Source organism: Protomyctophum bolini, assembly GCF_963924005.1.
Source record: "Protomyctophum bolini genome assembly, chromosome: 7".
Lineage (NCBI taxonomy): Eukaryota > Metazoa > Chordata > Actinopteri > Myctophiformes > Myctophidae > Protomyctophum > Protomyctophum bolini.
In genome coordinates, this window is record NC_137868.1 from 49438066 (window position 1) to 49453365 (window position 15300).

General features: G+C 41.2%; 1 protein-coding gene across 1 annotated transcript in view; it reads left to right on the forward strand.

Moving 5' to 3' along the window:
* Window positions 1-10618: 10618 nt before the first annotated feature.
* The window catches only part of LOC308318782 (cingulin-like), a 58223-nt gene continuing 53541 nt past the window's right edge, over window positions 10619-15300 (forward strand). The window contains exon 1 of the mRNA XM_080768411.1: window positions 10619-10751. The gene's annotated coding sequence lies outside the window, so the exon portion shown is untranslated. The remainder of the gene's footprint in view (window positions 10752-15300) is intronic.

Genomic DNA, 15300 nt, shown 5'->3' on the forward strand with positions numbered 1-15300 from the left:
TGTGCAGCACCGTAGTCCCTGGTTTCCAGTGGTGGAAAGTAACTAAGTACTTTTACCTAAGTACTGTACTTAAGTACAATTTGTGTGTGTGTGTGTGTGTGTGTGTGTGTGTGTGTGGTGGGTGTGTGTGTGTGTGTGTGTGTGTGTGTGTGTGTGTGTGTGTGTGTGTGCGCGTGTGTGCGTGCGTGCGTGCGCGTGCGTGCAATCTGAGTTCCCAGAAGTTTTATTTTTCGCCACAAGTGTGTGTGACAATCATTGTGAGCTTGTAGATCTGCTATTTTCACTGCCCGGGGGAAACGTCTAATTTCTCTTTTGGGTATCGAGCTAAATTGTTTAGGAACTATGCAGTGCTGTAGCCGGACAGTGGTTCCCAAACCTTTTCGTGTCAAGGACCCCCACATTGACACTAATTAGCCCAGCGGACCCCCATTAGAAAAGGTATGCCAGGGACCCCAATAAGAGAAGTAGAAGTTTAATTTCAAGGACCCCCAGTTTGACATGCATTAGTCTACGGACCCCCATTTAATGGCATTTTCCATTGATTGATTGATTGATTTATTAATAGTTTGCAGAATTACAATACATTTCAATTACAACTCAATACAAAAACTGTTAACTGAGTGGACGACACCATAAAGCATTACACTTGTTTACAAGAGGGTCCACCATGTTAAATTCATCAAAACATTTAGAGACGTACGAATATACACTAGTCAAAAACAGGAAAGCGTCATAGAGGAGGTAAAAAGGGAAAATAAACATATACAGTGAGGGGGTGGGTTTTGAAGGAGTCAAGGGATTTGCATGTCTTAATGACTGTTGGTAGGGTGTTCCACATTTTGGTAGCATAGGAGCGAAATTAATTTAGTCCCTTGTTTGTACCGAATCTGGGTTGCACTGCATGGTTTGTTTAACTCCCTCTGGTGTTGTGTGGACTTCTTTGACATTAAGGAAGTATTTAGACAGCTACATGGGTATCTTGGTGATGTATTTGGACAGGTACATGGGTATCTTAGTGAAGTATTTGGACGGGTACATGCATGGGTATCTTGGTGGTGTAGCAAATCTTGTGGACCAGACCCATTGCAAGATGCTGTACTCTGTCGTCAACCCTAAGCCATTCCAGCCTGTCAAAGTGGGCAGGGGTGAGGTGGGTTCGGGGAGTGAGGCCAAGTAGTAGCCTGACCAGTTTGTTTTGGGAAGTCTGGAGCCTGCATGCATATAGTCGAAGAAACCTTGTACGAGGTCTTCAAGGTGTTTTTGTTGACCAGTGAAGAGATCCTGTATAGGAATTAGGAATCTTGTTCTTTGGTTGACCTTTTTGATTATGTTGGTGGCCACCTTTGGCCATTTTAGCACCGGCATGCAATTTCATATTTTCGTGTGATAATATTGGCACCCACTCTAACAAAGAAAAGCCATCTGCCTTGCTGAGATTACTATTTGAAACAAAGAGAATGGATTCAGTTTTTCCCAGGTGTAAAGATAGTTTGTTATCAGCGACTATTTGCCAGCATCCACCTCGTGTTTGATGTGGTCCCTCAAATAGAGCGCCGCAGTCCCTCCCCCTTTCAGAAAAACGAGTGGCCCAGGAAATCAAAACCCAATGCATTCTCCCATAGGCACTTAGGCATTTAATTTATTTAAAGACGGTTACGCCGCGGACAAAGCCAACTCGGATCGTGACAAATCATGACAATGAACACAATGTTTTGGGCCGATCAAATAATTTATAAGACGAAAAACAAAACAAATAGTGTTGTCTCCTGACTTTCTTTTCTTCTTTCTAATGATTTGATCGGCCCAAAACATTGTGTTTATTGTCATGATTTGTCACGATCCGAGTTGGCTTTGTCCGCGGCGTAACCGTCTTTAAATAAATTAAATGCCTAAGTGCCTATGGGAGAATACATTGGGGTTTAATTTCCTGGGCCACTCGTTTTTCTGAAAGGGGGAGGGACTGCGGCGCTCTATAGAGGAGGTATGTGTCAGTGGAGTGGGATGTTCTGAAGCCAGATTGGAATTCATACATCTTTTTTTTTTGTGGCGAGATACTTTTCAACCTGTTTGATGTGTAATTTTGATTTGTTGTTTGGTGGAGGAGACGTCATGTGATCCTCGATATGATAATCGGCATAGTTTCACTGTAATTATATGGCCCTGCCACCCATTGTCTGAAAAACTCCATACTGAGAGAGCTTTGATTTAGGAAGACTACAGGAATTTGGCCTTCGGGGCCTGGTGAAAAGTAGATTGTTGCCATGGCAACGCCAGCAAGCAGAGTTTCTCTGCTGACTCTGACAAGCCTCTGTGTCGTCCCGGAATCATACTTGAGTTAAGGAACTACAGATCATTCTTAGACTACATATCCCACATTTGAATCATTTCCACTACAGTGAGTACGCCACGTACTCGCTACCCCATTTTGAGTAACAAGGTATATATACTGTCGCCCATCTTGGAGCGAGAGAGAGAAACATTTAGGACCGGTCCTGAGGGGCCGGTCCGATCTAATTGTAAATAATACTTTGCTGCATGTAAAATCCAATTTCTTATCTCTCTGGGATCTAAACAAATGAAATAACTAAAACCCCATCTGCTCTGGACATTATTTTCTTTGGTGGAACTTCATTTAATCTTTGCATTCATCTAAGGTAACATTTTGGTATCTAACAGGTTATACTCCTAAAGTATCATTGTCTACATTACATTTCCCTTGGAAAGTATTCTGTCTAAGCTAAGTATATATTGTAATTCGAGTACTTTCCAAATAAGTATTTATACGGCTCCGGTATTATGTCCGGAGCCCCGGAGCTCACGAGCTATTGAAGTCTTATCAGTTTTCAGTAATTATACAGTCCTTGATATCCTAGTCTCTAGATATATTTTACAGATTTATATCTATCACTGTTCATAGACAATTTTTTTCCATCACTTTCGCGATGGACCTAAGAATAGAAATAGGGCGGTATAGTTGCCGGGGTCTAATTAGCTCCCTGTCATTTAGCCGGGGACCCCCTGGAACTCGATCCCTCAGGGACCCCTGGGGGTCCCCGGACCCCACTTTGGGAAACACTGCTGTATGACGACCTGACACAGGTACCTACCTGACCTGACTCTACCTGACACAGGTAGAGTCACATGATCTCATGACAGAGAGAAAGAGAGCACAGGTAGAGAGAGCCACATGATCTCATGCGTCACCAGTGGTGGAAAGTAACTCAGTACTTTTACTTAACTACTGTACTTAAGTACAATTTTGAGGTATTCACAACGCGACGCATTGTGAGCTGGTATAGATCTGCCATTTTCACTAGATTTTCTACACATTTCCAAAAATGAGACATTCTGCAATATGAGTACATTTACTTGTAGTACTTTAAGTACATTTTGATGCCAATACTTTTGTACTTTTACTCAATAGTACATTTTCAATTCCGTACTTTTACTTGTAACGATCTTCTAAATTGCAGTATTGGTACTTTTACTTAAGTAAACCAATTGAGTACTTTTTCCCCACCACTGTGCGTCACTGTTAGGCCTCACTCACACCTTTACAACAGACTGATGTATGCTTGTTGTATACAAAGGGTGTGATACATCTTGCCCCAATGCATTTCCAATTTGGGAGTCACATGGTTTGACAGTTGACACAACATTTGTGTTGTATGAGGGGAGGGGGGGGCAGTCGAAACACAGCCGAAAGCCATACAACAGCTTGTAGTCCAAAATGTTGTATCAAACCATGTGACTTCCATTGGAAATGCATTGGGGCGGCCATGACACTTACATCTTGCTTACATCTAGCATGCATCAATGTTGTATGCTAGATCGAAAGGTGTGAGTTTGGCCTCACTCACACCTTGCCCCAATGCATTGGGGCAAGATTTATCACACCCTTTGTATACAACAAGTAAGCGAACGCATCTCGTAAATTGCAATAACAACAATTAGAATAAATTACGTACTTTAAGGTTTAAGTTAAGGTTAAAGTTCTCTTTTATTTTTTTGAAAGAATCTATTTATTTTTTTAAAGTTTTTTTTTAGTGTGTGTGTGTGTGTGTGTGTGTGTGTGTGTGTGTGTGTGTGTGTTTTTTTTTGTGTGTGATACAGCTGCGCCCTCTGGTGGAGGGCAGGTGGTGTTACAGCGTGACACACACACAGACAGACAGACAGACATGTTCTGCTAGGTCTCATAGTTAGTGCTCACTGATTCGCAAAAAGCATACATCAGTCTGTTGCGAAGGTGTGAGTGAGGCCTTATAGTATACAACAAGCATACATCAGTCTGTTGTAAAGGTGTGAGTGAGGCCTGAGGCCCTAGTGACTTTACTGCTGTCTGACTCTGGGCCAATGGAACTCTGCAGCATCCCGGAGCTCAAATGGCCACATGGCTAGACGACTCTGCTCTGACCAGTGGCCACAATGTGAGTCAATAATTCAGGACATGGAGAAAGTGAAAAGGGCATTTGTCGCGTGCGGGGCTATCCGCAGCACTTTATCCCATAGCCTCGCAGTGGCCAGACGTATAGCCTAAAGATGGAGTGCCGTGATTTTTGTACTTTTTCAAATTTTTAATGCGTTTAAGTACTTCATTGGACCCCTTGGTTTGGTTCACTTTGTATTTAGGGTTTCTTCCTGGAGGCTGAAACCTTGACAGTCAAACGTGCCAATGAAAAAAACTGTAATATAGTGACATCACACTATCAGCCCCTCCCCCTTTATCATACGACAACAGCTGTGGGTTCAGTTCAGGTGGATCACCACCCATCACCACCCACCAGGCAAACCAAGCATAGGCCAGTGCGCTCCTGTGTATGCCCATATAAAAATGACATTTTAACAAATACTGTACACTTTTTGGAAAAAGATATTCCTGCTTATATAACAAATAAGACCTGATGATCATGTTTTAGGGTGGAAATAAATCACGGCACTCCATCTTTAAGGTTTTAGATTTAGACTAGAATATAATCGTACCTCGCAGTAAAATAATTAATACGAGGAACAGTGAATGACAGCCTGGCACGCAAGAGGCAAACTATAATAGGCCCCTATTGTTTATGCCGTTTGATTTGATTGAATGATTGATTGATTGAACACGTGTGTTCTGTGTTCTAAATAAAGTGTTTGTGTTGATTATCGTGTACCAAACTAATACTATTATACTAAAAAGGATAAAGATGAAGGGAAAATAGACCTTTTTCAAGTTTACACATGTATACAAATACATTACATTAATCAGTGCTGCAGATCAAACGGCAGCGACAAATTTAGAATTAAGAATCAGGTTCCCACACAGGTCATACAGACCATCACTATAATATCAGCACTCGACGGGGGCATAAATACACAATCAACAGAAACACTTTATTTATTAGAAAACCCAGATCAAACTAGAAACAGATTTGTAGCAACGTCTGTCACGGAAAACTAGAAATAGATTTGTAGGAACGTCTGCCACGCAAAACTAGAAATAGATTTGTAGGAACGTCTGTTACGGAAAATTAGAAATAAATGTTCCTTCAAATCTATTTCCAGTTTTCCACCGGAGGAAAAATATTGTCTATGAGGTTTTCTCTTGGCAATATCGGTAGAGGGCGCAGTGGAATAACTAAAAGTTGTTGTTTTTTTTGTTTTGTTTTTTGGTTGAAAAAAATCCCTTTCTGGCCAAAAAGTGCATTTTATACGTGTGGTGGGGGGAGTGCATCCACTATGGAAAGTAGGCTTTATAATAACACAAGCCGCTTTTGTATACTGAGTAGTAAAAACGTGCTTTTTATTTATGCTACAGACGAGAAGTTGTTCTGAATTTATGTGAGCCCCGGAAATCGACAGTAACATAGCTCTAAATGCAACGGCATTAGAGCTATGGACCAGAGCTATGTACAACTAGCAACTTATACCACTTGTCCTGTCATCACTGTGAAGCCAGTAAACTCATATTTTCAGAACTTTTCTCATTGTACGTAATGTCCAATCGATTATATAAAAATGTAACACGCACAAACGCACAGGAACGCACGCACATATACACAGTTACACACACAAGCACACTCTTTTTTTAAGTTAAGTTTTTTTAAGTTAAGTTAAGTTAAGTGTGTGTGTGTGTGTGTGTGTGTGTGTGTGTGTGTGTGTGTGTGTGTGTGTGTGTGTGTGTGTGTGTGTGTGTTCTGTGTGTGATACAGCTGCGCCCTCTGGTGGCACACTCTTTAAGAGGTCAGGGTTTCTAATTTGCATGGTGTTTGGTGATGTTTTCATATTTTGTTTGTCAGTATATACTATATATTATGCATCTCTCATAACGTGTCCTGGACGGTGTGTGAAAGGTGAATTACAAATTGATGCTGACAAAATATAAATTTGCGATGAAAATGCTTCAATCTGGAGACAAAGAATTAAGAGGAGGAGAGAGAAGAGAAGAGAAGAACGACACACATTACACAGATTATCATATTTACTGTGCTATAGACTCCCATCAGATAGAACTAGATAAAGTGCCCCTCGGGGCACAGGTCTCCACCAAGGCAGGTCAGGTTGTGGCCTCCTGGTGGCGCTATAATAAGCCAATGTGAAAAGGTTGCCATTCATTTTTACGCCTTTGATGGCAATTGGATGATTTGAGGCATTTTGTTCCAAAAAGGTGTTATGCAAAAATGCACCTGTTGGTGACGCTATAACAGGCCAATGTGAAAAGGCTGGGATATATTCCTCAGCCTATAGGAACGTCTGTGAAAGATTTCACGTAAATTGCACGCTGCGTTCATGATTTGAGGCTTTTTGTTAAAAACGGGCCAATCCTGTAAACTTTGAAGGCCAATGTTAGCCAATCAGGATGGAATATGAAATATCGGACAGATCTGTGTTGAGCACATGACTATAGAGATACTGTGTAAGGATTTGCATTTTTGGACAAAATATGGAGGAGTAATATAAAAAAATGTGTTGGCGCTATAACAGGCCGGTTCATCGTTGGCATCTAGGGAGTGTGTGTGCAAAGGTTGGCATGTACCGACTACCGGGTTAACGGTGCCGGAGATTTCAGTACCTTCATGATGCTCAGTGACATCATAATGTTGCTGATGTCTGAGGTGGGCAGGTCTTTCAGTACCTTCATGATGCTCAGTGACATCATAATGTTGCTGATGTCTGAGGTGGTCTTTCACCTTTCAGGTCTTTCAGTATAACTTAACACAAAGACTGCTGGGCTATTCTGTCAGGTGGTGCTTGGTGGTGCTAGGGACTTTACATTTAAGGAAAAAAAAGATTTCCCACAGCAAAATTTTCTCTTATAGCGAGAATCACACCGCATACATCAAAAGAAAGCCTAACTTGTCCACTTCAATTTAAAGAAAAAATGATTTTACCATCTTCCATTCTGGAGATATTGACCTTTTTCTAACACATGCTTTTGCCTGAACTCTGCTCGCTTGAACAAACAGCAGAGATATGGAAGGTTGAAGTTGACAGACATTGACAGACAGATATAAAAATGAACACAAATAATATCATATACATACTAGACACTGAATGAAAGCCCTGAATGTCTACTTTTAGGAGGAAAACAATACACTTGTCCACTTCAATTTAAAGAAAAAATGATTTTACCATCTTCCATTCTGGAGATATTGACCTTTTTCTAACACATGCTTTTGCCTGAACTCTGCTCGCTTGAACAAACAGCAGAGATATGGAAGGTTGAAGTTGACAGACATTGACAGACAGATATAAAAATGAACACAAATAATATCATATACATACTAGACACTGAATGAAAGCCCTGAATGTCTACTTTTAGGAGGAAAACAATACACATTGATCCCATGTACAGTTTGTCAGTAATTGGCTATTGAATGCTTGCGCCCACCAGAGAGAACTTTAGAGAAGGCATGGACCTGAACAACTATTATTCACAAAATTAGGCCTATAGCGACATGTACATACTATATACCGTTTGAAACAGAAGACTCTCTGCTTTCATAAGAAAAAAAACTAATACTGTAATAATAAAAAAATCACACCCCTGTGAAGTGAGCAGTGCAACGTTGCAAAGTTGTTTTTGTAGTTATTTTTCTTCCGCCAAAAATAGCAGTTCTGGCTGAACCGTGCAGTCGGTTTTCGCAAAATTTGGAGATTATGGTAGAGGGCCATGCCAAACGGTGAGGATGCGAAGCCTGGCCACAACCATTGGCCAAAGGGTGGTGCTATATTGAAAATGCAAACTTTGACCACGCATAGATCATGAACTGTTTGACTGTCAGCAATGAAACCTCGACACACATATGCGTCTCCTCATGCCGAACAAGTATAGAGCTCTTACTTTTGACCTCTGACCTCTAGATCACACGCCATTTTGAATGATATGAAAATCAATTAAAATGCATCTCCTCCCAGGATATTTGATCGAAATGCACGAAAACTTCTACACGTGAACTTTGGACCTATATGGACATGGGAAAGTATATATTTTTTAAGTGAAAAAATGAAGGTTTTATGAGCCAATGAAAATTTCCATTTTGTGAAATGTTGTCTTTACTTTGTGCTGTTGTAGTGCCCATGGCTTTGCTGACCTCTGCTGGTCTAAAGTGCCTCACCTGTCAATCACCTGAGAGTTCTGGCTGCCACACGTTGTGTCAGCTGTTCTTGATTAGTTGCAGGCTATATAAGAGGAGCTGTGACCAGCAGCTCATTGTCTCCCAAACACCCAAACTGAACAGTTGTGTTCCCTTTTTGTTGCTGTTAGTAGTTAAGTTTCAGATGAGCTGGTCGTAAGTATTATTTTGGGTGTCCAGACCATCAGTCCCTGTTTTGCAATGCAGGATTTTAAATAAATGTGTAATATCATTGTAAACTTTTGATCTGACTTTGTGTCCTTTTATGTTGGCCCATGGTTGAGCCAAGTTTAAAGGGCCGTAACAATGCTAGGAACTGATTTGTTTAGTGGGAAACGTGTATAAAGTACTTGACCCTGATCAAATCAGGTTCTTTACTCATGAATTGATAGATTATTTGATGCTGTACAACTGTGCTTTTGAAACCAAGACTGATTTGGACACCTGGCCTTTCAGTTCAGGTTTTTTGTGTCCTGAAAGGATTCCCTTGCATGGATGGTTCTGGTACCGGATGGTACCCAGACCTGGCGAGCCGACCCGGAACTCTGAACCCCCCCTTCACCCACAAATGTGGTAATCTGGTTCTCCAAATTGGAGAAAGAGACTGCTTTCCCTGAACTGAATAGGAACTGAACTGCAGGGACTTTTCAAGTCAACAACTTAAAGTGGGCCCCATTTGTTTGTTTTTCATGAATGTTCAAAGCTGTTTATTTTCTCTGAAGTTTAATAATACTTTTTCAGTTATCCTTTAATCCCTGTTTCAGACTCATTTCATTGGTTTTCACTCATTGAGCTCCTCATCCGAATCTGGTATATTTTCTGGTTTATACGCAGTCGATTCATAAATCTTATCTCATTAGTTATCCTTGCGCAACTTTCTACAAAAACACTGAATGATGTTGCTTGTTAGCTCGGTAGGTAGAGCTCTTGCCTTTGCAACACAAGGTCATGGGTTCAAATCTGGGCACCGCCAACTCTGTGTATGAGTCTTCAAAAACCCCCCACTATAAAAAAACGACCCTGTCACAATTCCATGGTCTTTTTCTCAAGTTTTGTCTTCCATGTTTCTTGTGCATATAATTCTTATTGCCTTCCTGCTTGGTCCTGCCTTATCGCTGCTTGCAGCGATTTGTTTCTAGTTATTGTTGTTATATATTTGAAAAGAGAAGATTTGTACTGCCTCTAGCAGTGATTCTCAACCCGGTTAAATTCACGGGCCGCCAGTTTGACATGCAGTCCAGTGATTCGATTCCCAACCTGTGTGCCACGGCACTTTAGTGTGCCGTTTGATTTGAACAAAAGTAGCCTCGGAACCCAGACATTTTTATTTACAGGAAGAAAAGTAACCCCGACCCTCCCCCCGATAGCAATAGATACTGATTTATGGTTTCAAATACATGTGTGTGTGTGTGTGTGTGTGTGTGTGTGTGTGTGTTAATTATACCCCCCACCCCCCCCCCCCGTATATCTAGGTGTGCCCTGGGATTTTTTGGCTATGAAAAGTGTGCCTTGGCACAAAAAAGTTGGGAAACACTGCATTAGTCTACAGATTCCATTTAATGGCATTTCTATCTCTGGGACCCCCAATTAATATTGTAAAATCAATGTTAATTTAACTCTGAGTGTGTAGTAGGCTATACAAATGACTGGTCCATTTGTTTCCATTTGTACACTCTCAAAGTTACAGACCCATAAGGGTCAATTTGCAGGTTACAAACTTCAATTTGCAGGTTACAAACTATCATTTAGCTGGGGACCCCCTGGAACTCCCTCAAGGACCCCTAGGGGTCCCCGGACCACTGGTTGGGAACCACTGTTCTAACTACACACATAGTGGGCGGATCACTTTCCATCCACGCTCCTACAATCCTGAGTTCTTATTGGACCCCCCGACGGACCCTCGCTAGGGTCAGACCGACACCCAGGAGTGTGAGAGTGGTGAGACTAAGGTAACAGGTTGCCGTCACAAATGAACCATGGACTTACAGACAGAGGTTTGATGGATTTATTACAATAATAACAATAAAGATCCGATCCCCAGCTAAGCCTGCACCGCCCAGCCCAGCGCGTCTATAGACATTTGGACCAGAGACGACAAGTGGAATTATAGCAGTGATCCAAAAAAAAGAAAGAACATAGGTATGTTGTACAATATTATAATAATGTTATGTTGTTTCGGACTTCGTGAGGAAATCCAAAGTATTATACTATTCGTCCAATCCATCTAAACCTGCGCGATGATGATCGGAGGTGATTTGCCACAATAAAACATGGTATATAGTTTTATGTGTTGTGCACTATATTAACTCTATTAAGGTGTTGTTATAACCCGGGAGGTCTGCTGTATTACCCGATCATCTTTTAATAGCGGGTTATAACTTATAATCCCCTCATCATCCCCTCATCATTCATTTTGAAACTATGTAGCGAGAGTTTTTGCTCGGTTGAGGTGGTGTTGTTGCGCCGGAACCGGTGGCCTATCGAATTCTGTGACTGCGTCCTCTGGTTGTTTTAGGCCAGGGAGGGGGTGAATTACTTTTCCCACGTTAGTTTTATGGATGTCACCGGATCGTATCTTGTTTGTTTACAGACCATTTGCCCATAGTGCCCCGTCGTCGTCCTCTCAATTTGCACTCGTCTTGGTAACAGACTCTGATGGGTCACCAACTAGGCTGTGACAGTCCTGGGGTTGGTTGGTAGGCTGGCTGGTTAGCCCACAGGAGCTAACGATAATAGCTGAGTTTAATATTAAAGTTGTTGTGTGATTAGATATAGCGCGTCTTATTATATGAACTGTGGATGGAATCATGAATGGAGCAGCTCCTATTAAAATAAATGCTGTCCCTCTGGTAGATCTGCTGCAATAAGTTGATTCATTTAGTTAGTTATTGCTGACAGACAGGTCAGTGCACCTCCATTCCATGTAGGTGAAGGAAGGTGATCTTTCTTACATACAACCTGTGTGATCTTATACCGTGGTGGGCTGTCCTGTGTCCAGTTATTACAATATATAATTGATTTAAGTATTTATTAACAGTTTGCAGAATAGAATGGGTATACATTTCACATGAAAGTAGGCTACAACTCAATACAAAGACTGGACGGCACACTGGTAAAGCATTCCACTTGTTTAACAGGGTCCACCCTTTTCAATTAATCAGAAACACTTACAACAGAATAAATCGCTATAATAACTTGGAGATTAAAGATCGTATACACAAGATGTCTGCATTTCTCATGAAGAGTAGAACTATGTGGCCTATTGGTGGCGCTATAGCAGGGGTCTTCAACGTTGTTCAGGTCAAGGGGTCCTTGACCTGAACACACCTGAGACACACCTGAGACACACACACACACACACACACACACACACACACACACACACACACACACACACACACACACACACACACACTATACATGATTTCATAGATATATAGCTTCACAAACTTGTTTGACAGCACTAGCATCAGTGTTGTTGTGTACATTCATGTTGTTTGTTTGTTTGTTTGTTTTAGTTACACGTATTTTCTGTTAATATGTTGGTGTATTTTCTGACATTTAACCACTTAACAGACACCCCAATACTTGGTAAACATGAACTTTTGGCTCTGTACTTGGTCTGCTATAGGGTTCAAGTGGTTAATAAAAAAAATGTACTTGGAGCATAGCATGGCATTATTATGCCCATTTCATTCTGACATGTCTTGTGTAGCAGTGTTGTTTTTGGCAGCACATTTTTATTTTAGTTTTAGTCATACTTTAGTCATAGACTGTCGGTAGTTTTAGTCATCCGGAATGTTTTAGTTTTAGTCGACTAAATATCATAAGATTTTATTCGACAAATTCTACAGTTGATTTAGTCGACTAAAATGTATTTCGGCGGGCCTTCATGCCGTCATAATGACTGATTTGACACTTGCTGAAAATAGCCAATCTACAAGCTCACAACGCGTTGCAGCGCATGCAACCAATTGTAAAATTACTTACTGGATCGCATGTCCACTAGTCCCTTCCTAACATATTAGTCTAGTTTTTATTTGTTGACGAAATTGTCAATCTTAGTTTCAGTCATCTTAGCTTATTTTGTTTCCATTTAGTCTTCGTCAGTGACAAAAGGTAGCCGACGAACATTTTCCGTCTTAGTTTTATTCGACGAAAACAACACTGTTGTGTATAGGCTACCATTCATTGGGCATTTTGGGATAAAGGATGCACTGACCGTAGAAAAGGCTATTGGGTCGGCAAAATTCGAGGGTTCGAACTGGGAACCTTTCGGTTTCCATCATGACACTCTACCCCTGAGCCACTGCCGCCCCTGAATGTGTGTGTGTGAATGGGTGAATGTAATGCACAATCTATGTAAAGCGCCTTGGATAAATGCGCTATATAAATGCAACATTATCACAGGGGGGAGGAACTTGGGAGCAACTTGGACACTCAGGCATGAAGGAAGCATGAGTTCAAGTCCGTTGCTCTCCCCATGTCCCCCATATACAGTATGGGGACTAGGGTTTCGGGTGTGTAGAGCCCAAGATCACATTAGATAATTGACACAGGGGTGAAAAATGGGTTACAAAATCGTTGGATAAAAATTATAAAGAAAAAAAAATAAACATCTTCCAAAAATATACAAGCGTATAACGTGGAATGTTTCAAATTGTTTTGAAAGTGTCAAATTAATTAGAAATCTTTCAGTACTTTCTTTTTATAATTAAGTTATTTGTCATATCTGACCCGTGCAACTTTTGATTATGAAGCCTAAAAGGCAAACAGTAATATTCATATTTTGATTCATGTGTTCCAATGTTCAATGCCAAAAACACAGTGCCAAAAACATATTTTTAACCCATTCAGGACGGGAACCCCTTTTTGGTGTTTAAAGCATTATGTTATACTTTAGCTTTAAAAAAAAACATTTGAAGTTTTTTGAACATTTGAAGTGCAGATCTACAAGCTATGAGCTTGTAGATCTGCACTTCAAATGTTGAAAATGTGGCGCAAATCTTTGAATATGTATTCTTTCAGAGCGACCGTTTTTAACTCAAATCTTTGCTTCTTGTACTGTAGGTCCCTGGAACAACATATTTTCAGATTGGGATCGGCGGCCAATTAGCCTACATATAATTTTTGGGGTCCTTGACATGAAATAGTTTGAGAACCACTGATATAGAAACATTGTTTTTTCCAGAAAAATGTCTCATTTTAGAATTAGCTTGTGACAGATATCCCTACCTGTGCGAATGAGAGATTCAAAGCAACTTAACGTGCCCCGGCATTTATATTCTATATATTCATCTATATTCATTCCATATTCCATCTATATTATTCCATAAATGCATGCTGTAATGTGAGCCTGTAGATCTGCTATGTTCGGTACTCTCTCTGTACAAGAAAGTACAGAGACAACGGTGGTTCAGTTTACTAAGTACAGGCCAGAGAGGGTTTGTGAATGTTGGAGAGAATGAGGGCAGGGCAGCATTCATTCACTCCTGCATCTACTGTAGAGATATGCTGCTAGTTGTGTGGTATTTGGTGACACTGAGGTCCCTCTTTTGTTATGCCAATGTGCTGCCAAGAAGAAGCTGTGTGTGTGTGTGTGTGTGTGTGTGTGTGTGTGTGTGTGTGTCAGTGTGTGTCAGTGAAAGAGCAGCAGTATCTGGTTTACTCGCGGAGTGGTGGGGGAGATGGGATGGGATGATGGGAAGTGTCTAGAAGTCAATAGGCTCTATAGAGCGTCACAGTCCCGCCCCCTTCCATGACGACGCCAGGCCCAGGAAATTAATTCCAATGCATTTTTCCCATAGACATTTCATAAAGTATTTATTTAAAGACCTCGAGTCGTGACAAATCATGACAACAAACACTATTTTGGACCAAACAAATAATTACAAAGAAGAAAAACAACAAAAAAAGTGTTGTAACCTGCCGTTTTTTTCTACTTTCTAATTCTTTGTTTGGCCCAAAACATTGTGTTTATTGTCATGATTTGTCACGACAAGATTTGTCTTTGTCCGCGCCTCCGCGGCGTAAACGTCTTTAAATAAATACTTTCTGAAAAGTCTATGAGGAAAATGAACGGGGTTTCCTCGTCATAACTCCACAGGTCCGCCTGCAGTCCCACCTCTTACCAGTGCTTCAACGTTGGAGAGCCTCACTGGGGCCTTGATGCGCGGTCTTGCTTATCTTCTTTCTACATCCGAGCATAGACATGGTAACGCCCCGGCTGCCTCTGATTGGCCTACCGACACAGCCGGTGTCTCCGAGGTAGAAGATACATGTTGGAATAAGCTGGATAGTCTGCTGCGCGAGGTTACTCCCTGGTGGGAAATAAATAATACAAGTCAAGTACGATATATAATAGCTACAAGAGAATGACAGCTTGGCACTCGCGACAGCAACACACTTTAATATAGAACACAGCCAAATCAAATCATAGTAGGCCTACGTGTTCAATCAATTATTCAATCAAAGCAAACGGCACAAACAATATTAGTTTGCCTCTTCTACAAAAAATTACAAATTACTGTCGCGTGTTGCCATTCTCTTGTACTATTTCTGTATTATTTCCCACCACGGAGTAGCCTTGCATCTCGGAGGACCGGCAAGAGCGGCAGTGTCGGTAGGCCAATCAGAGGCAGGCGGGGCGTTACCATGTCTATGCTCGGACGTAGAAAGAATATACGCC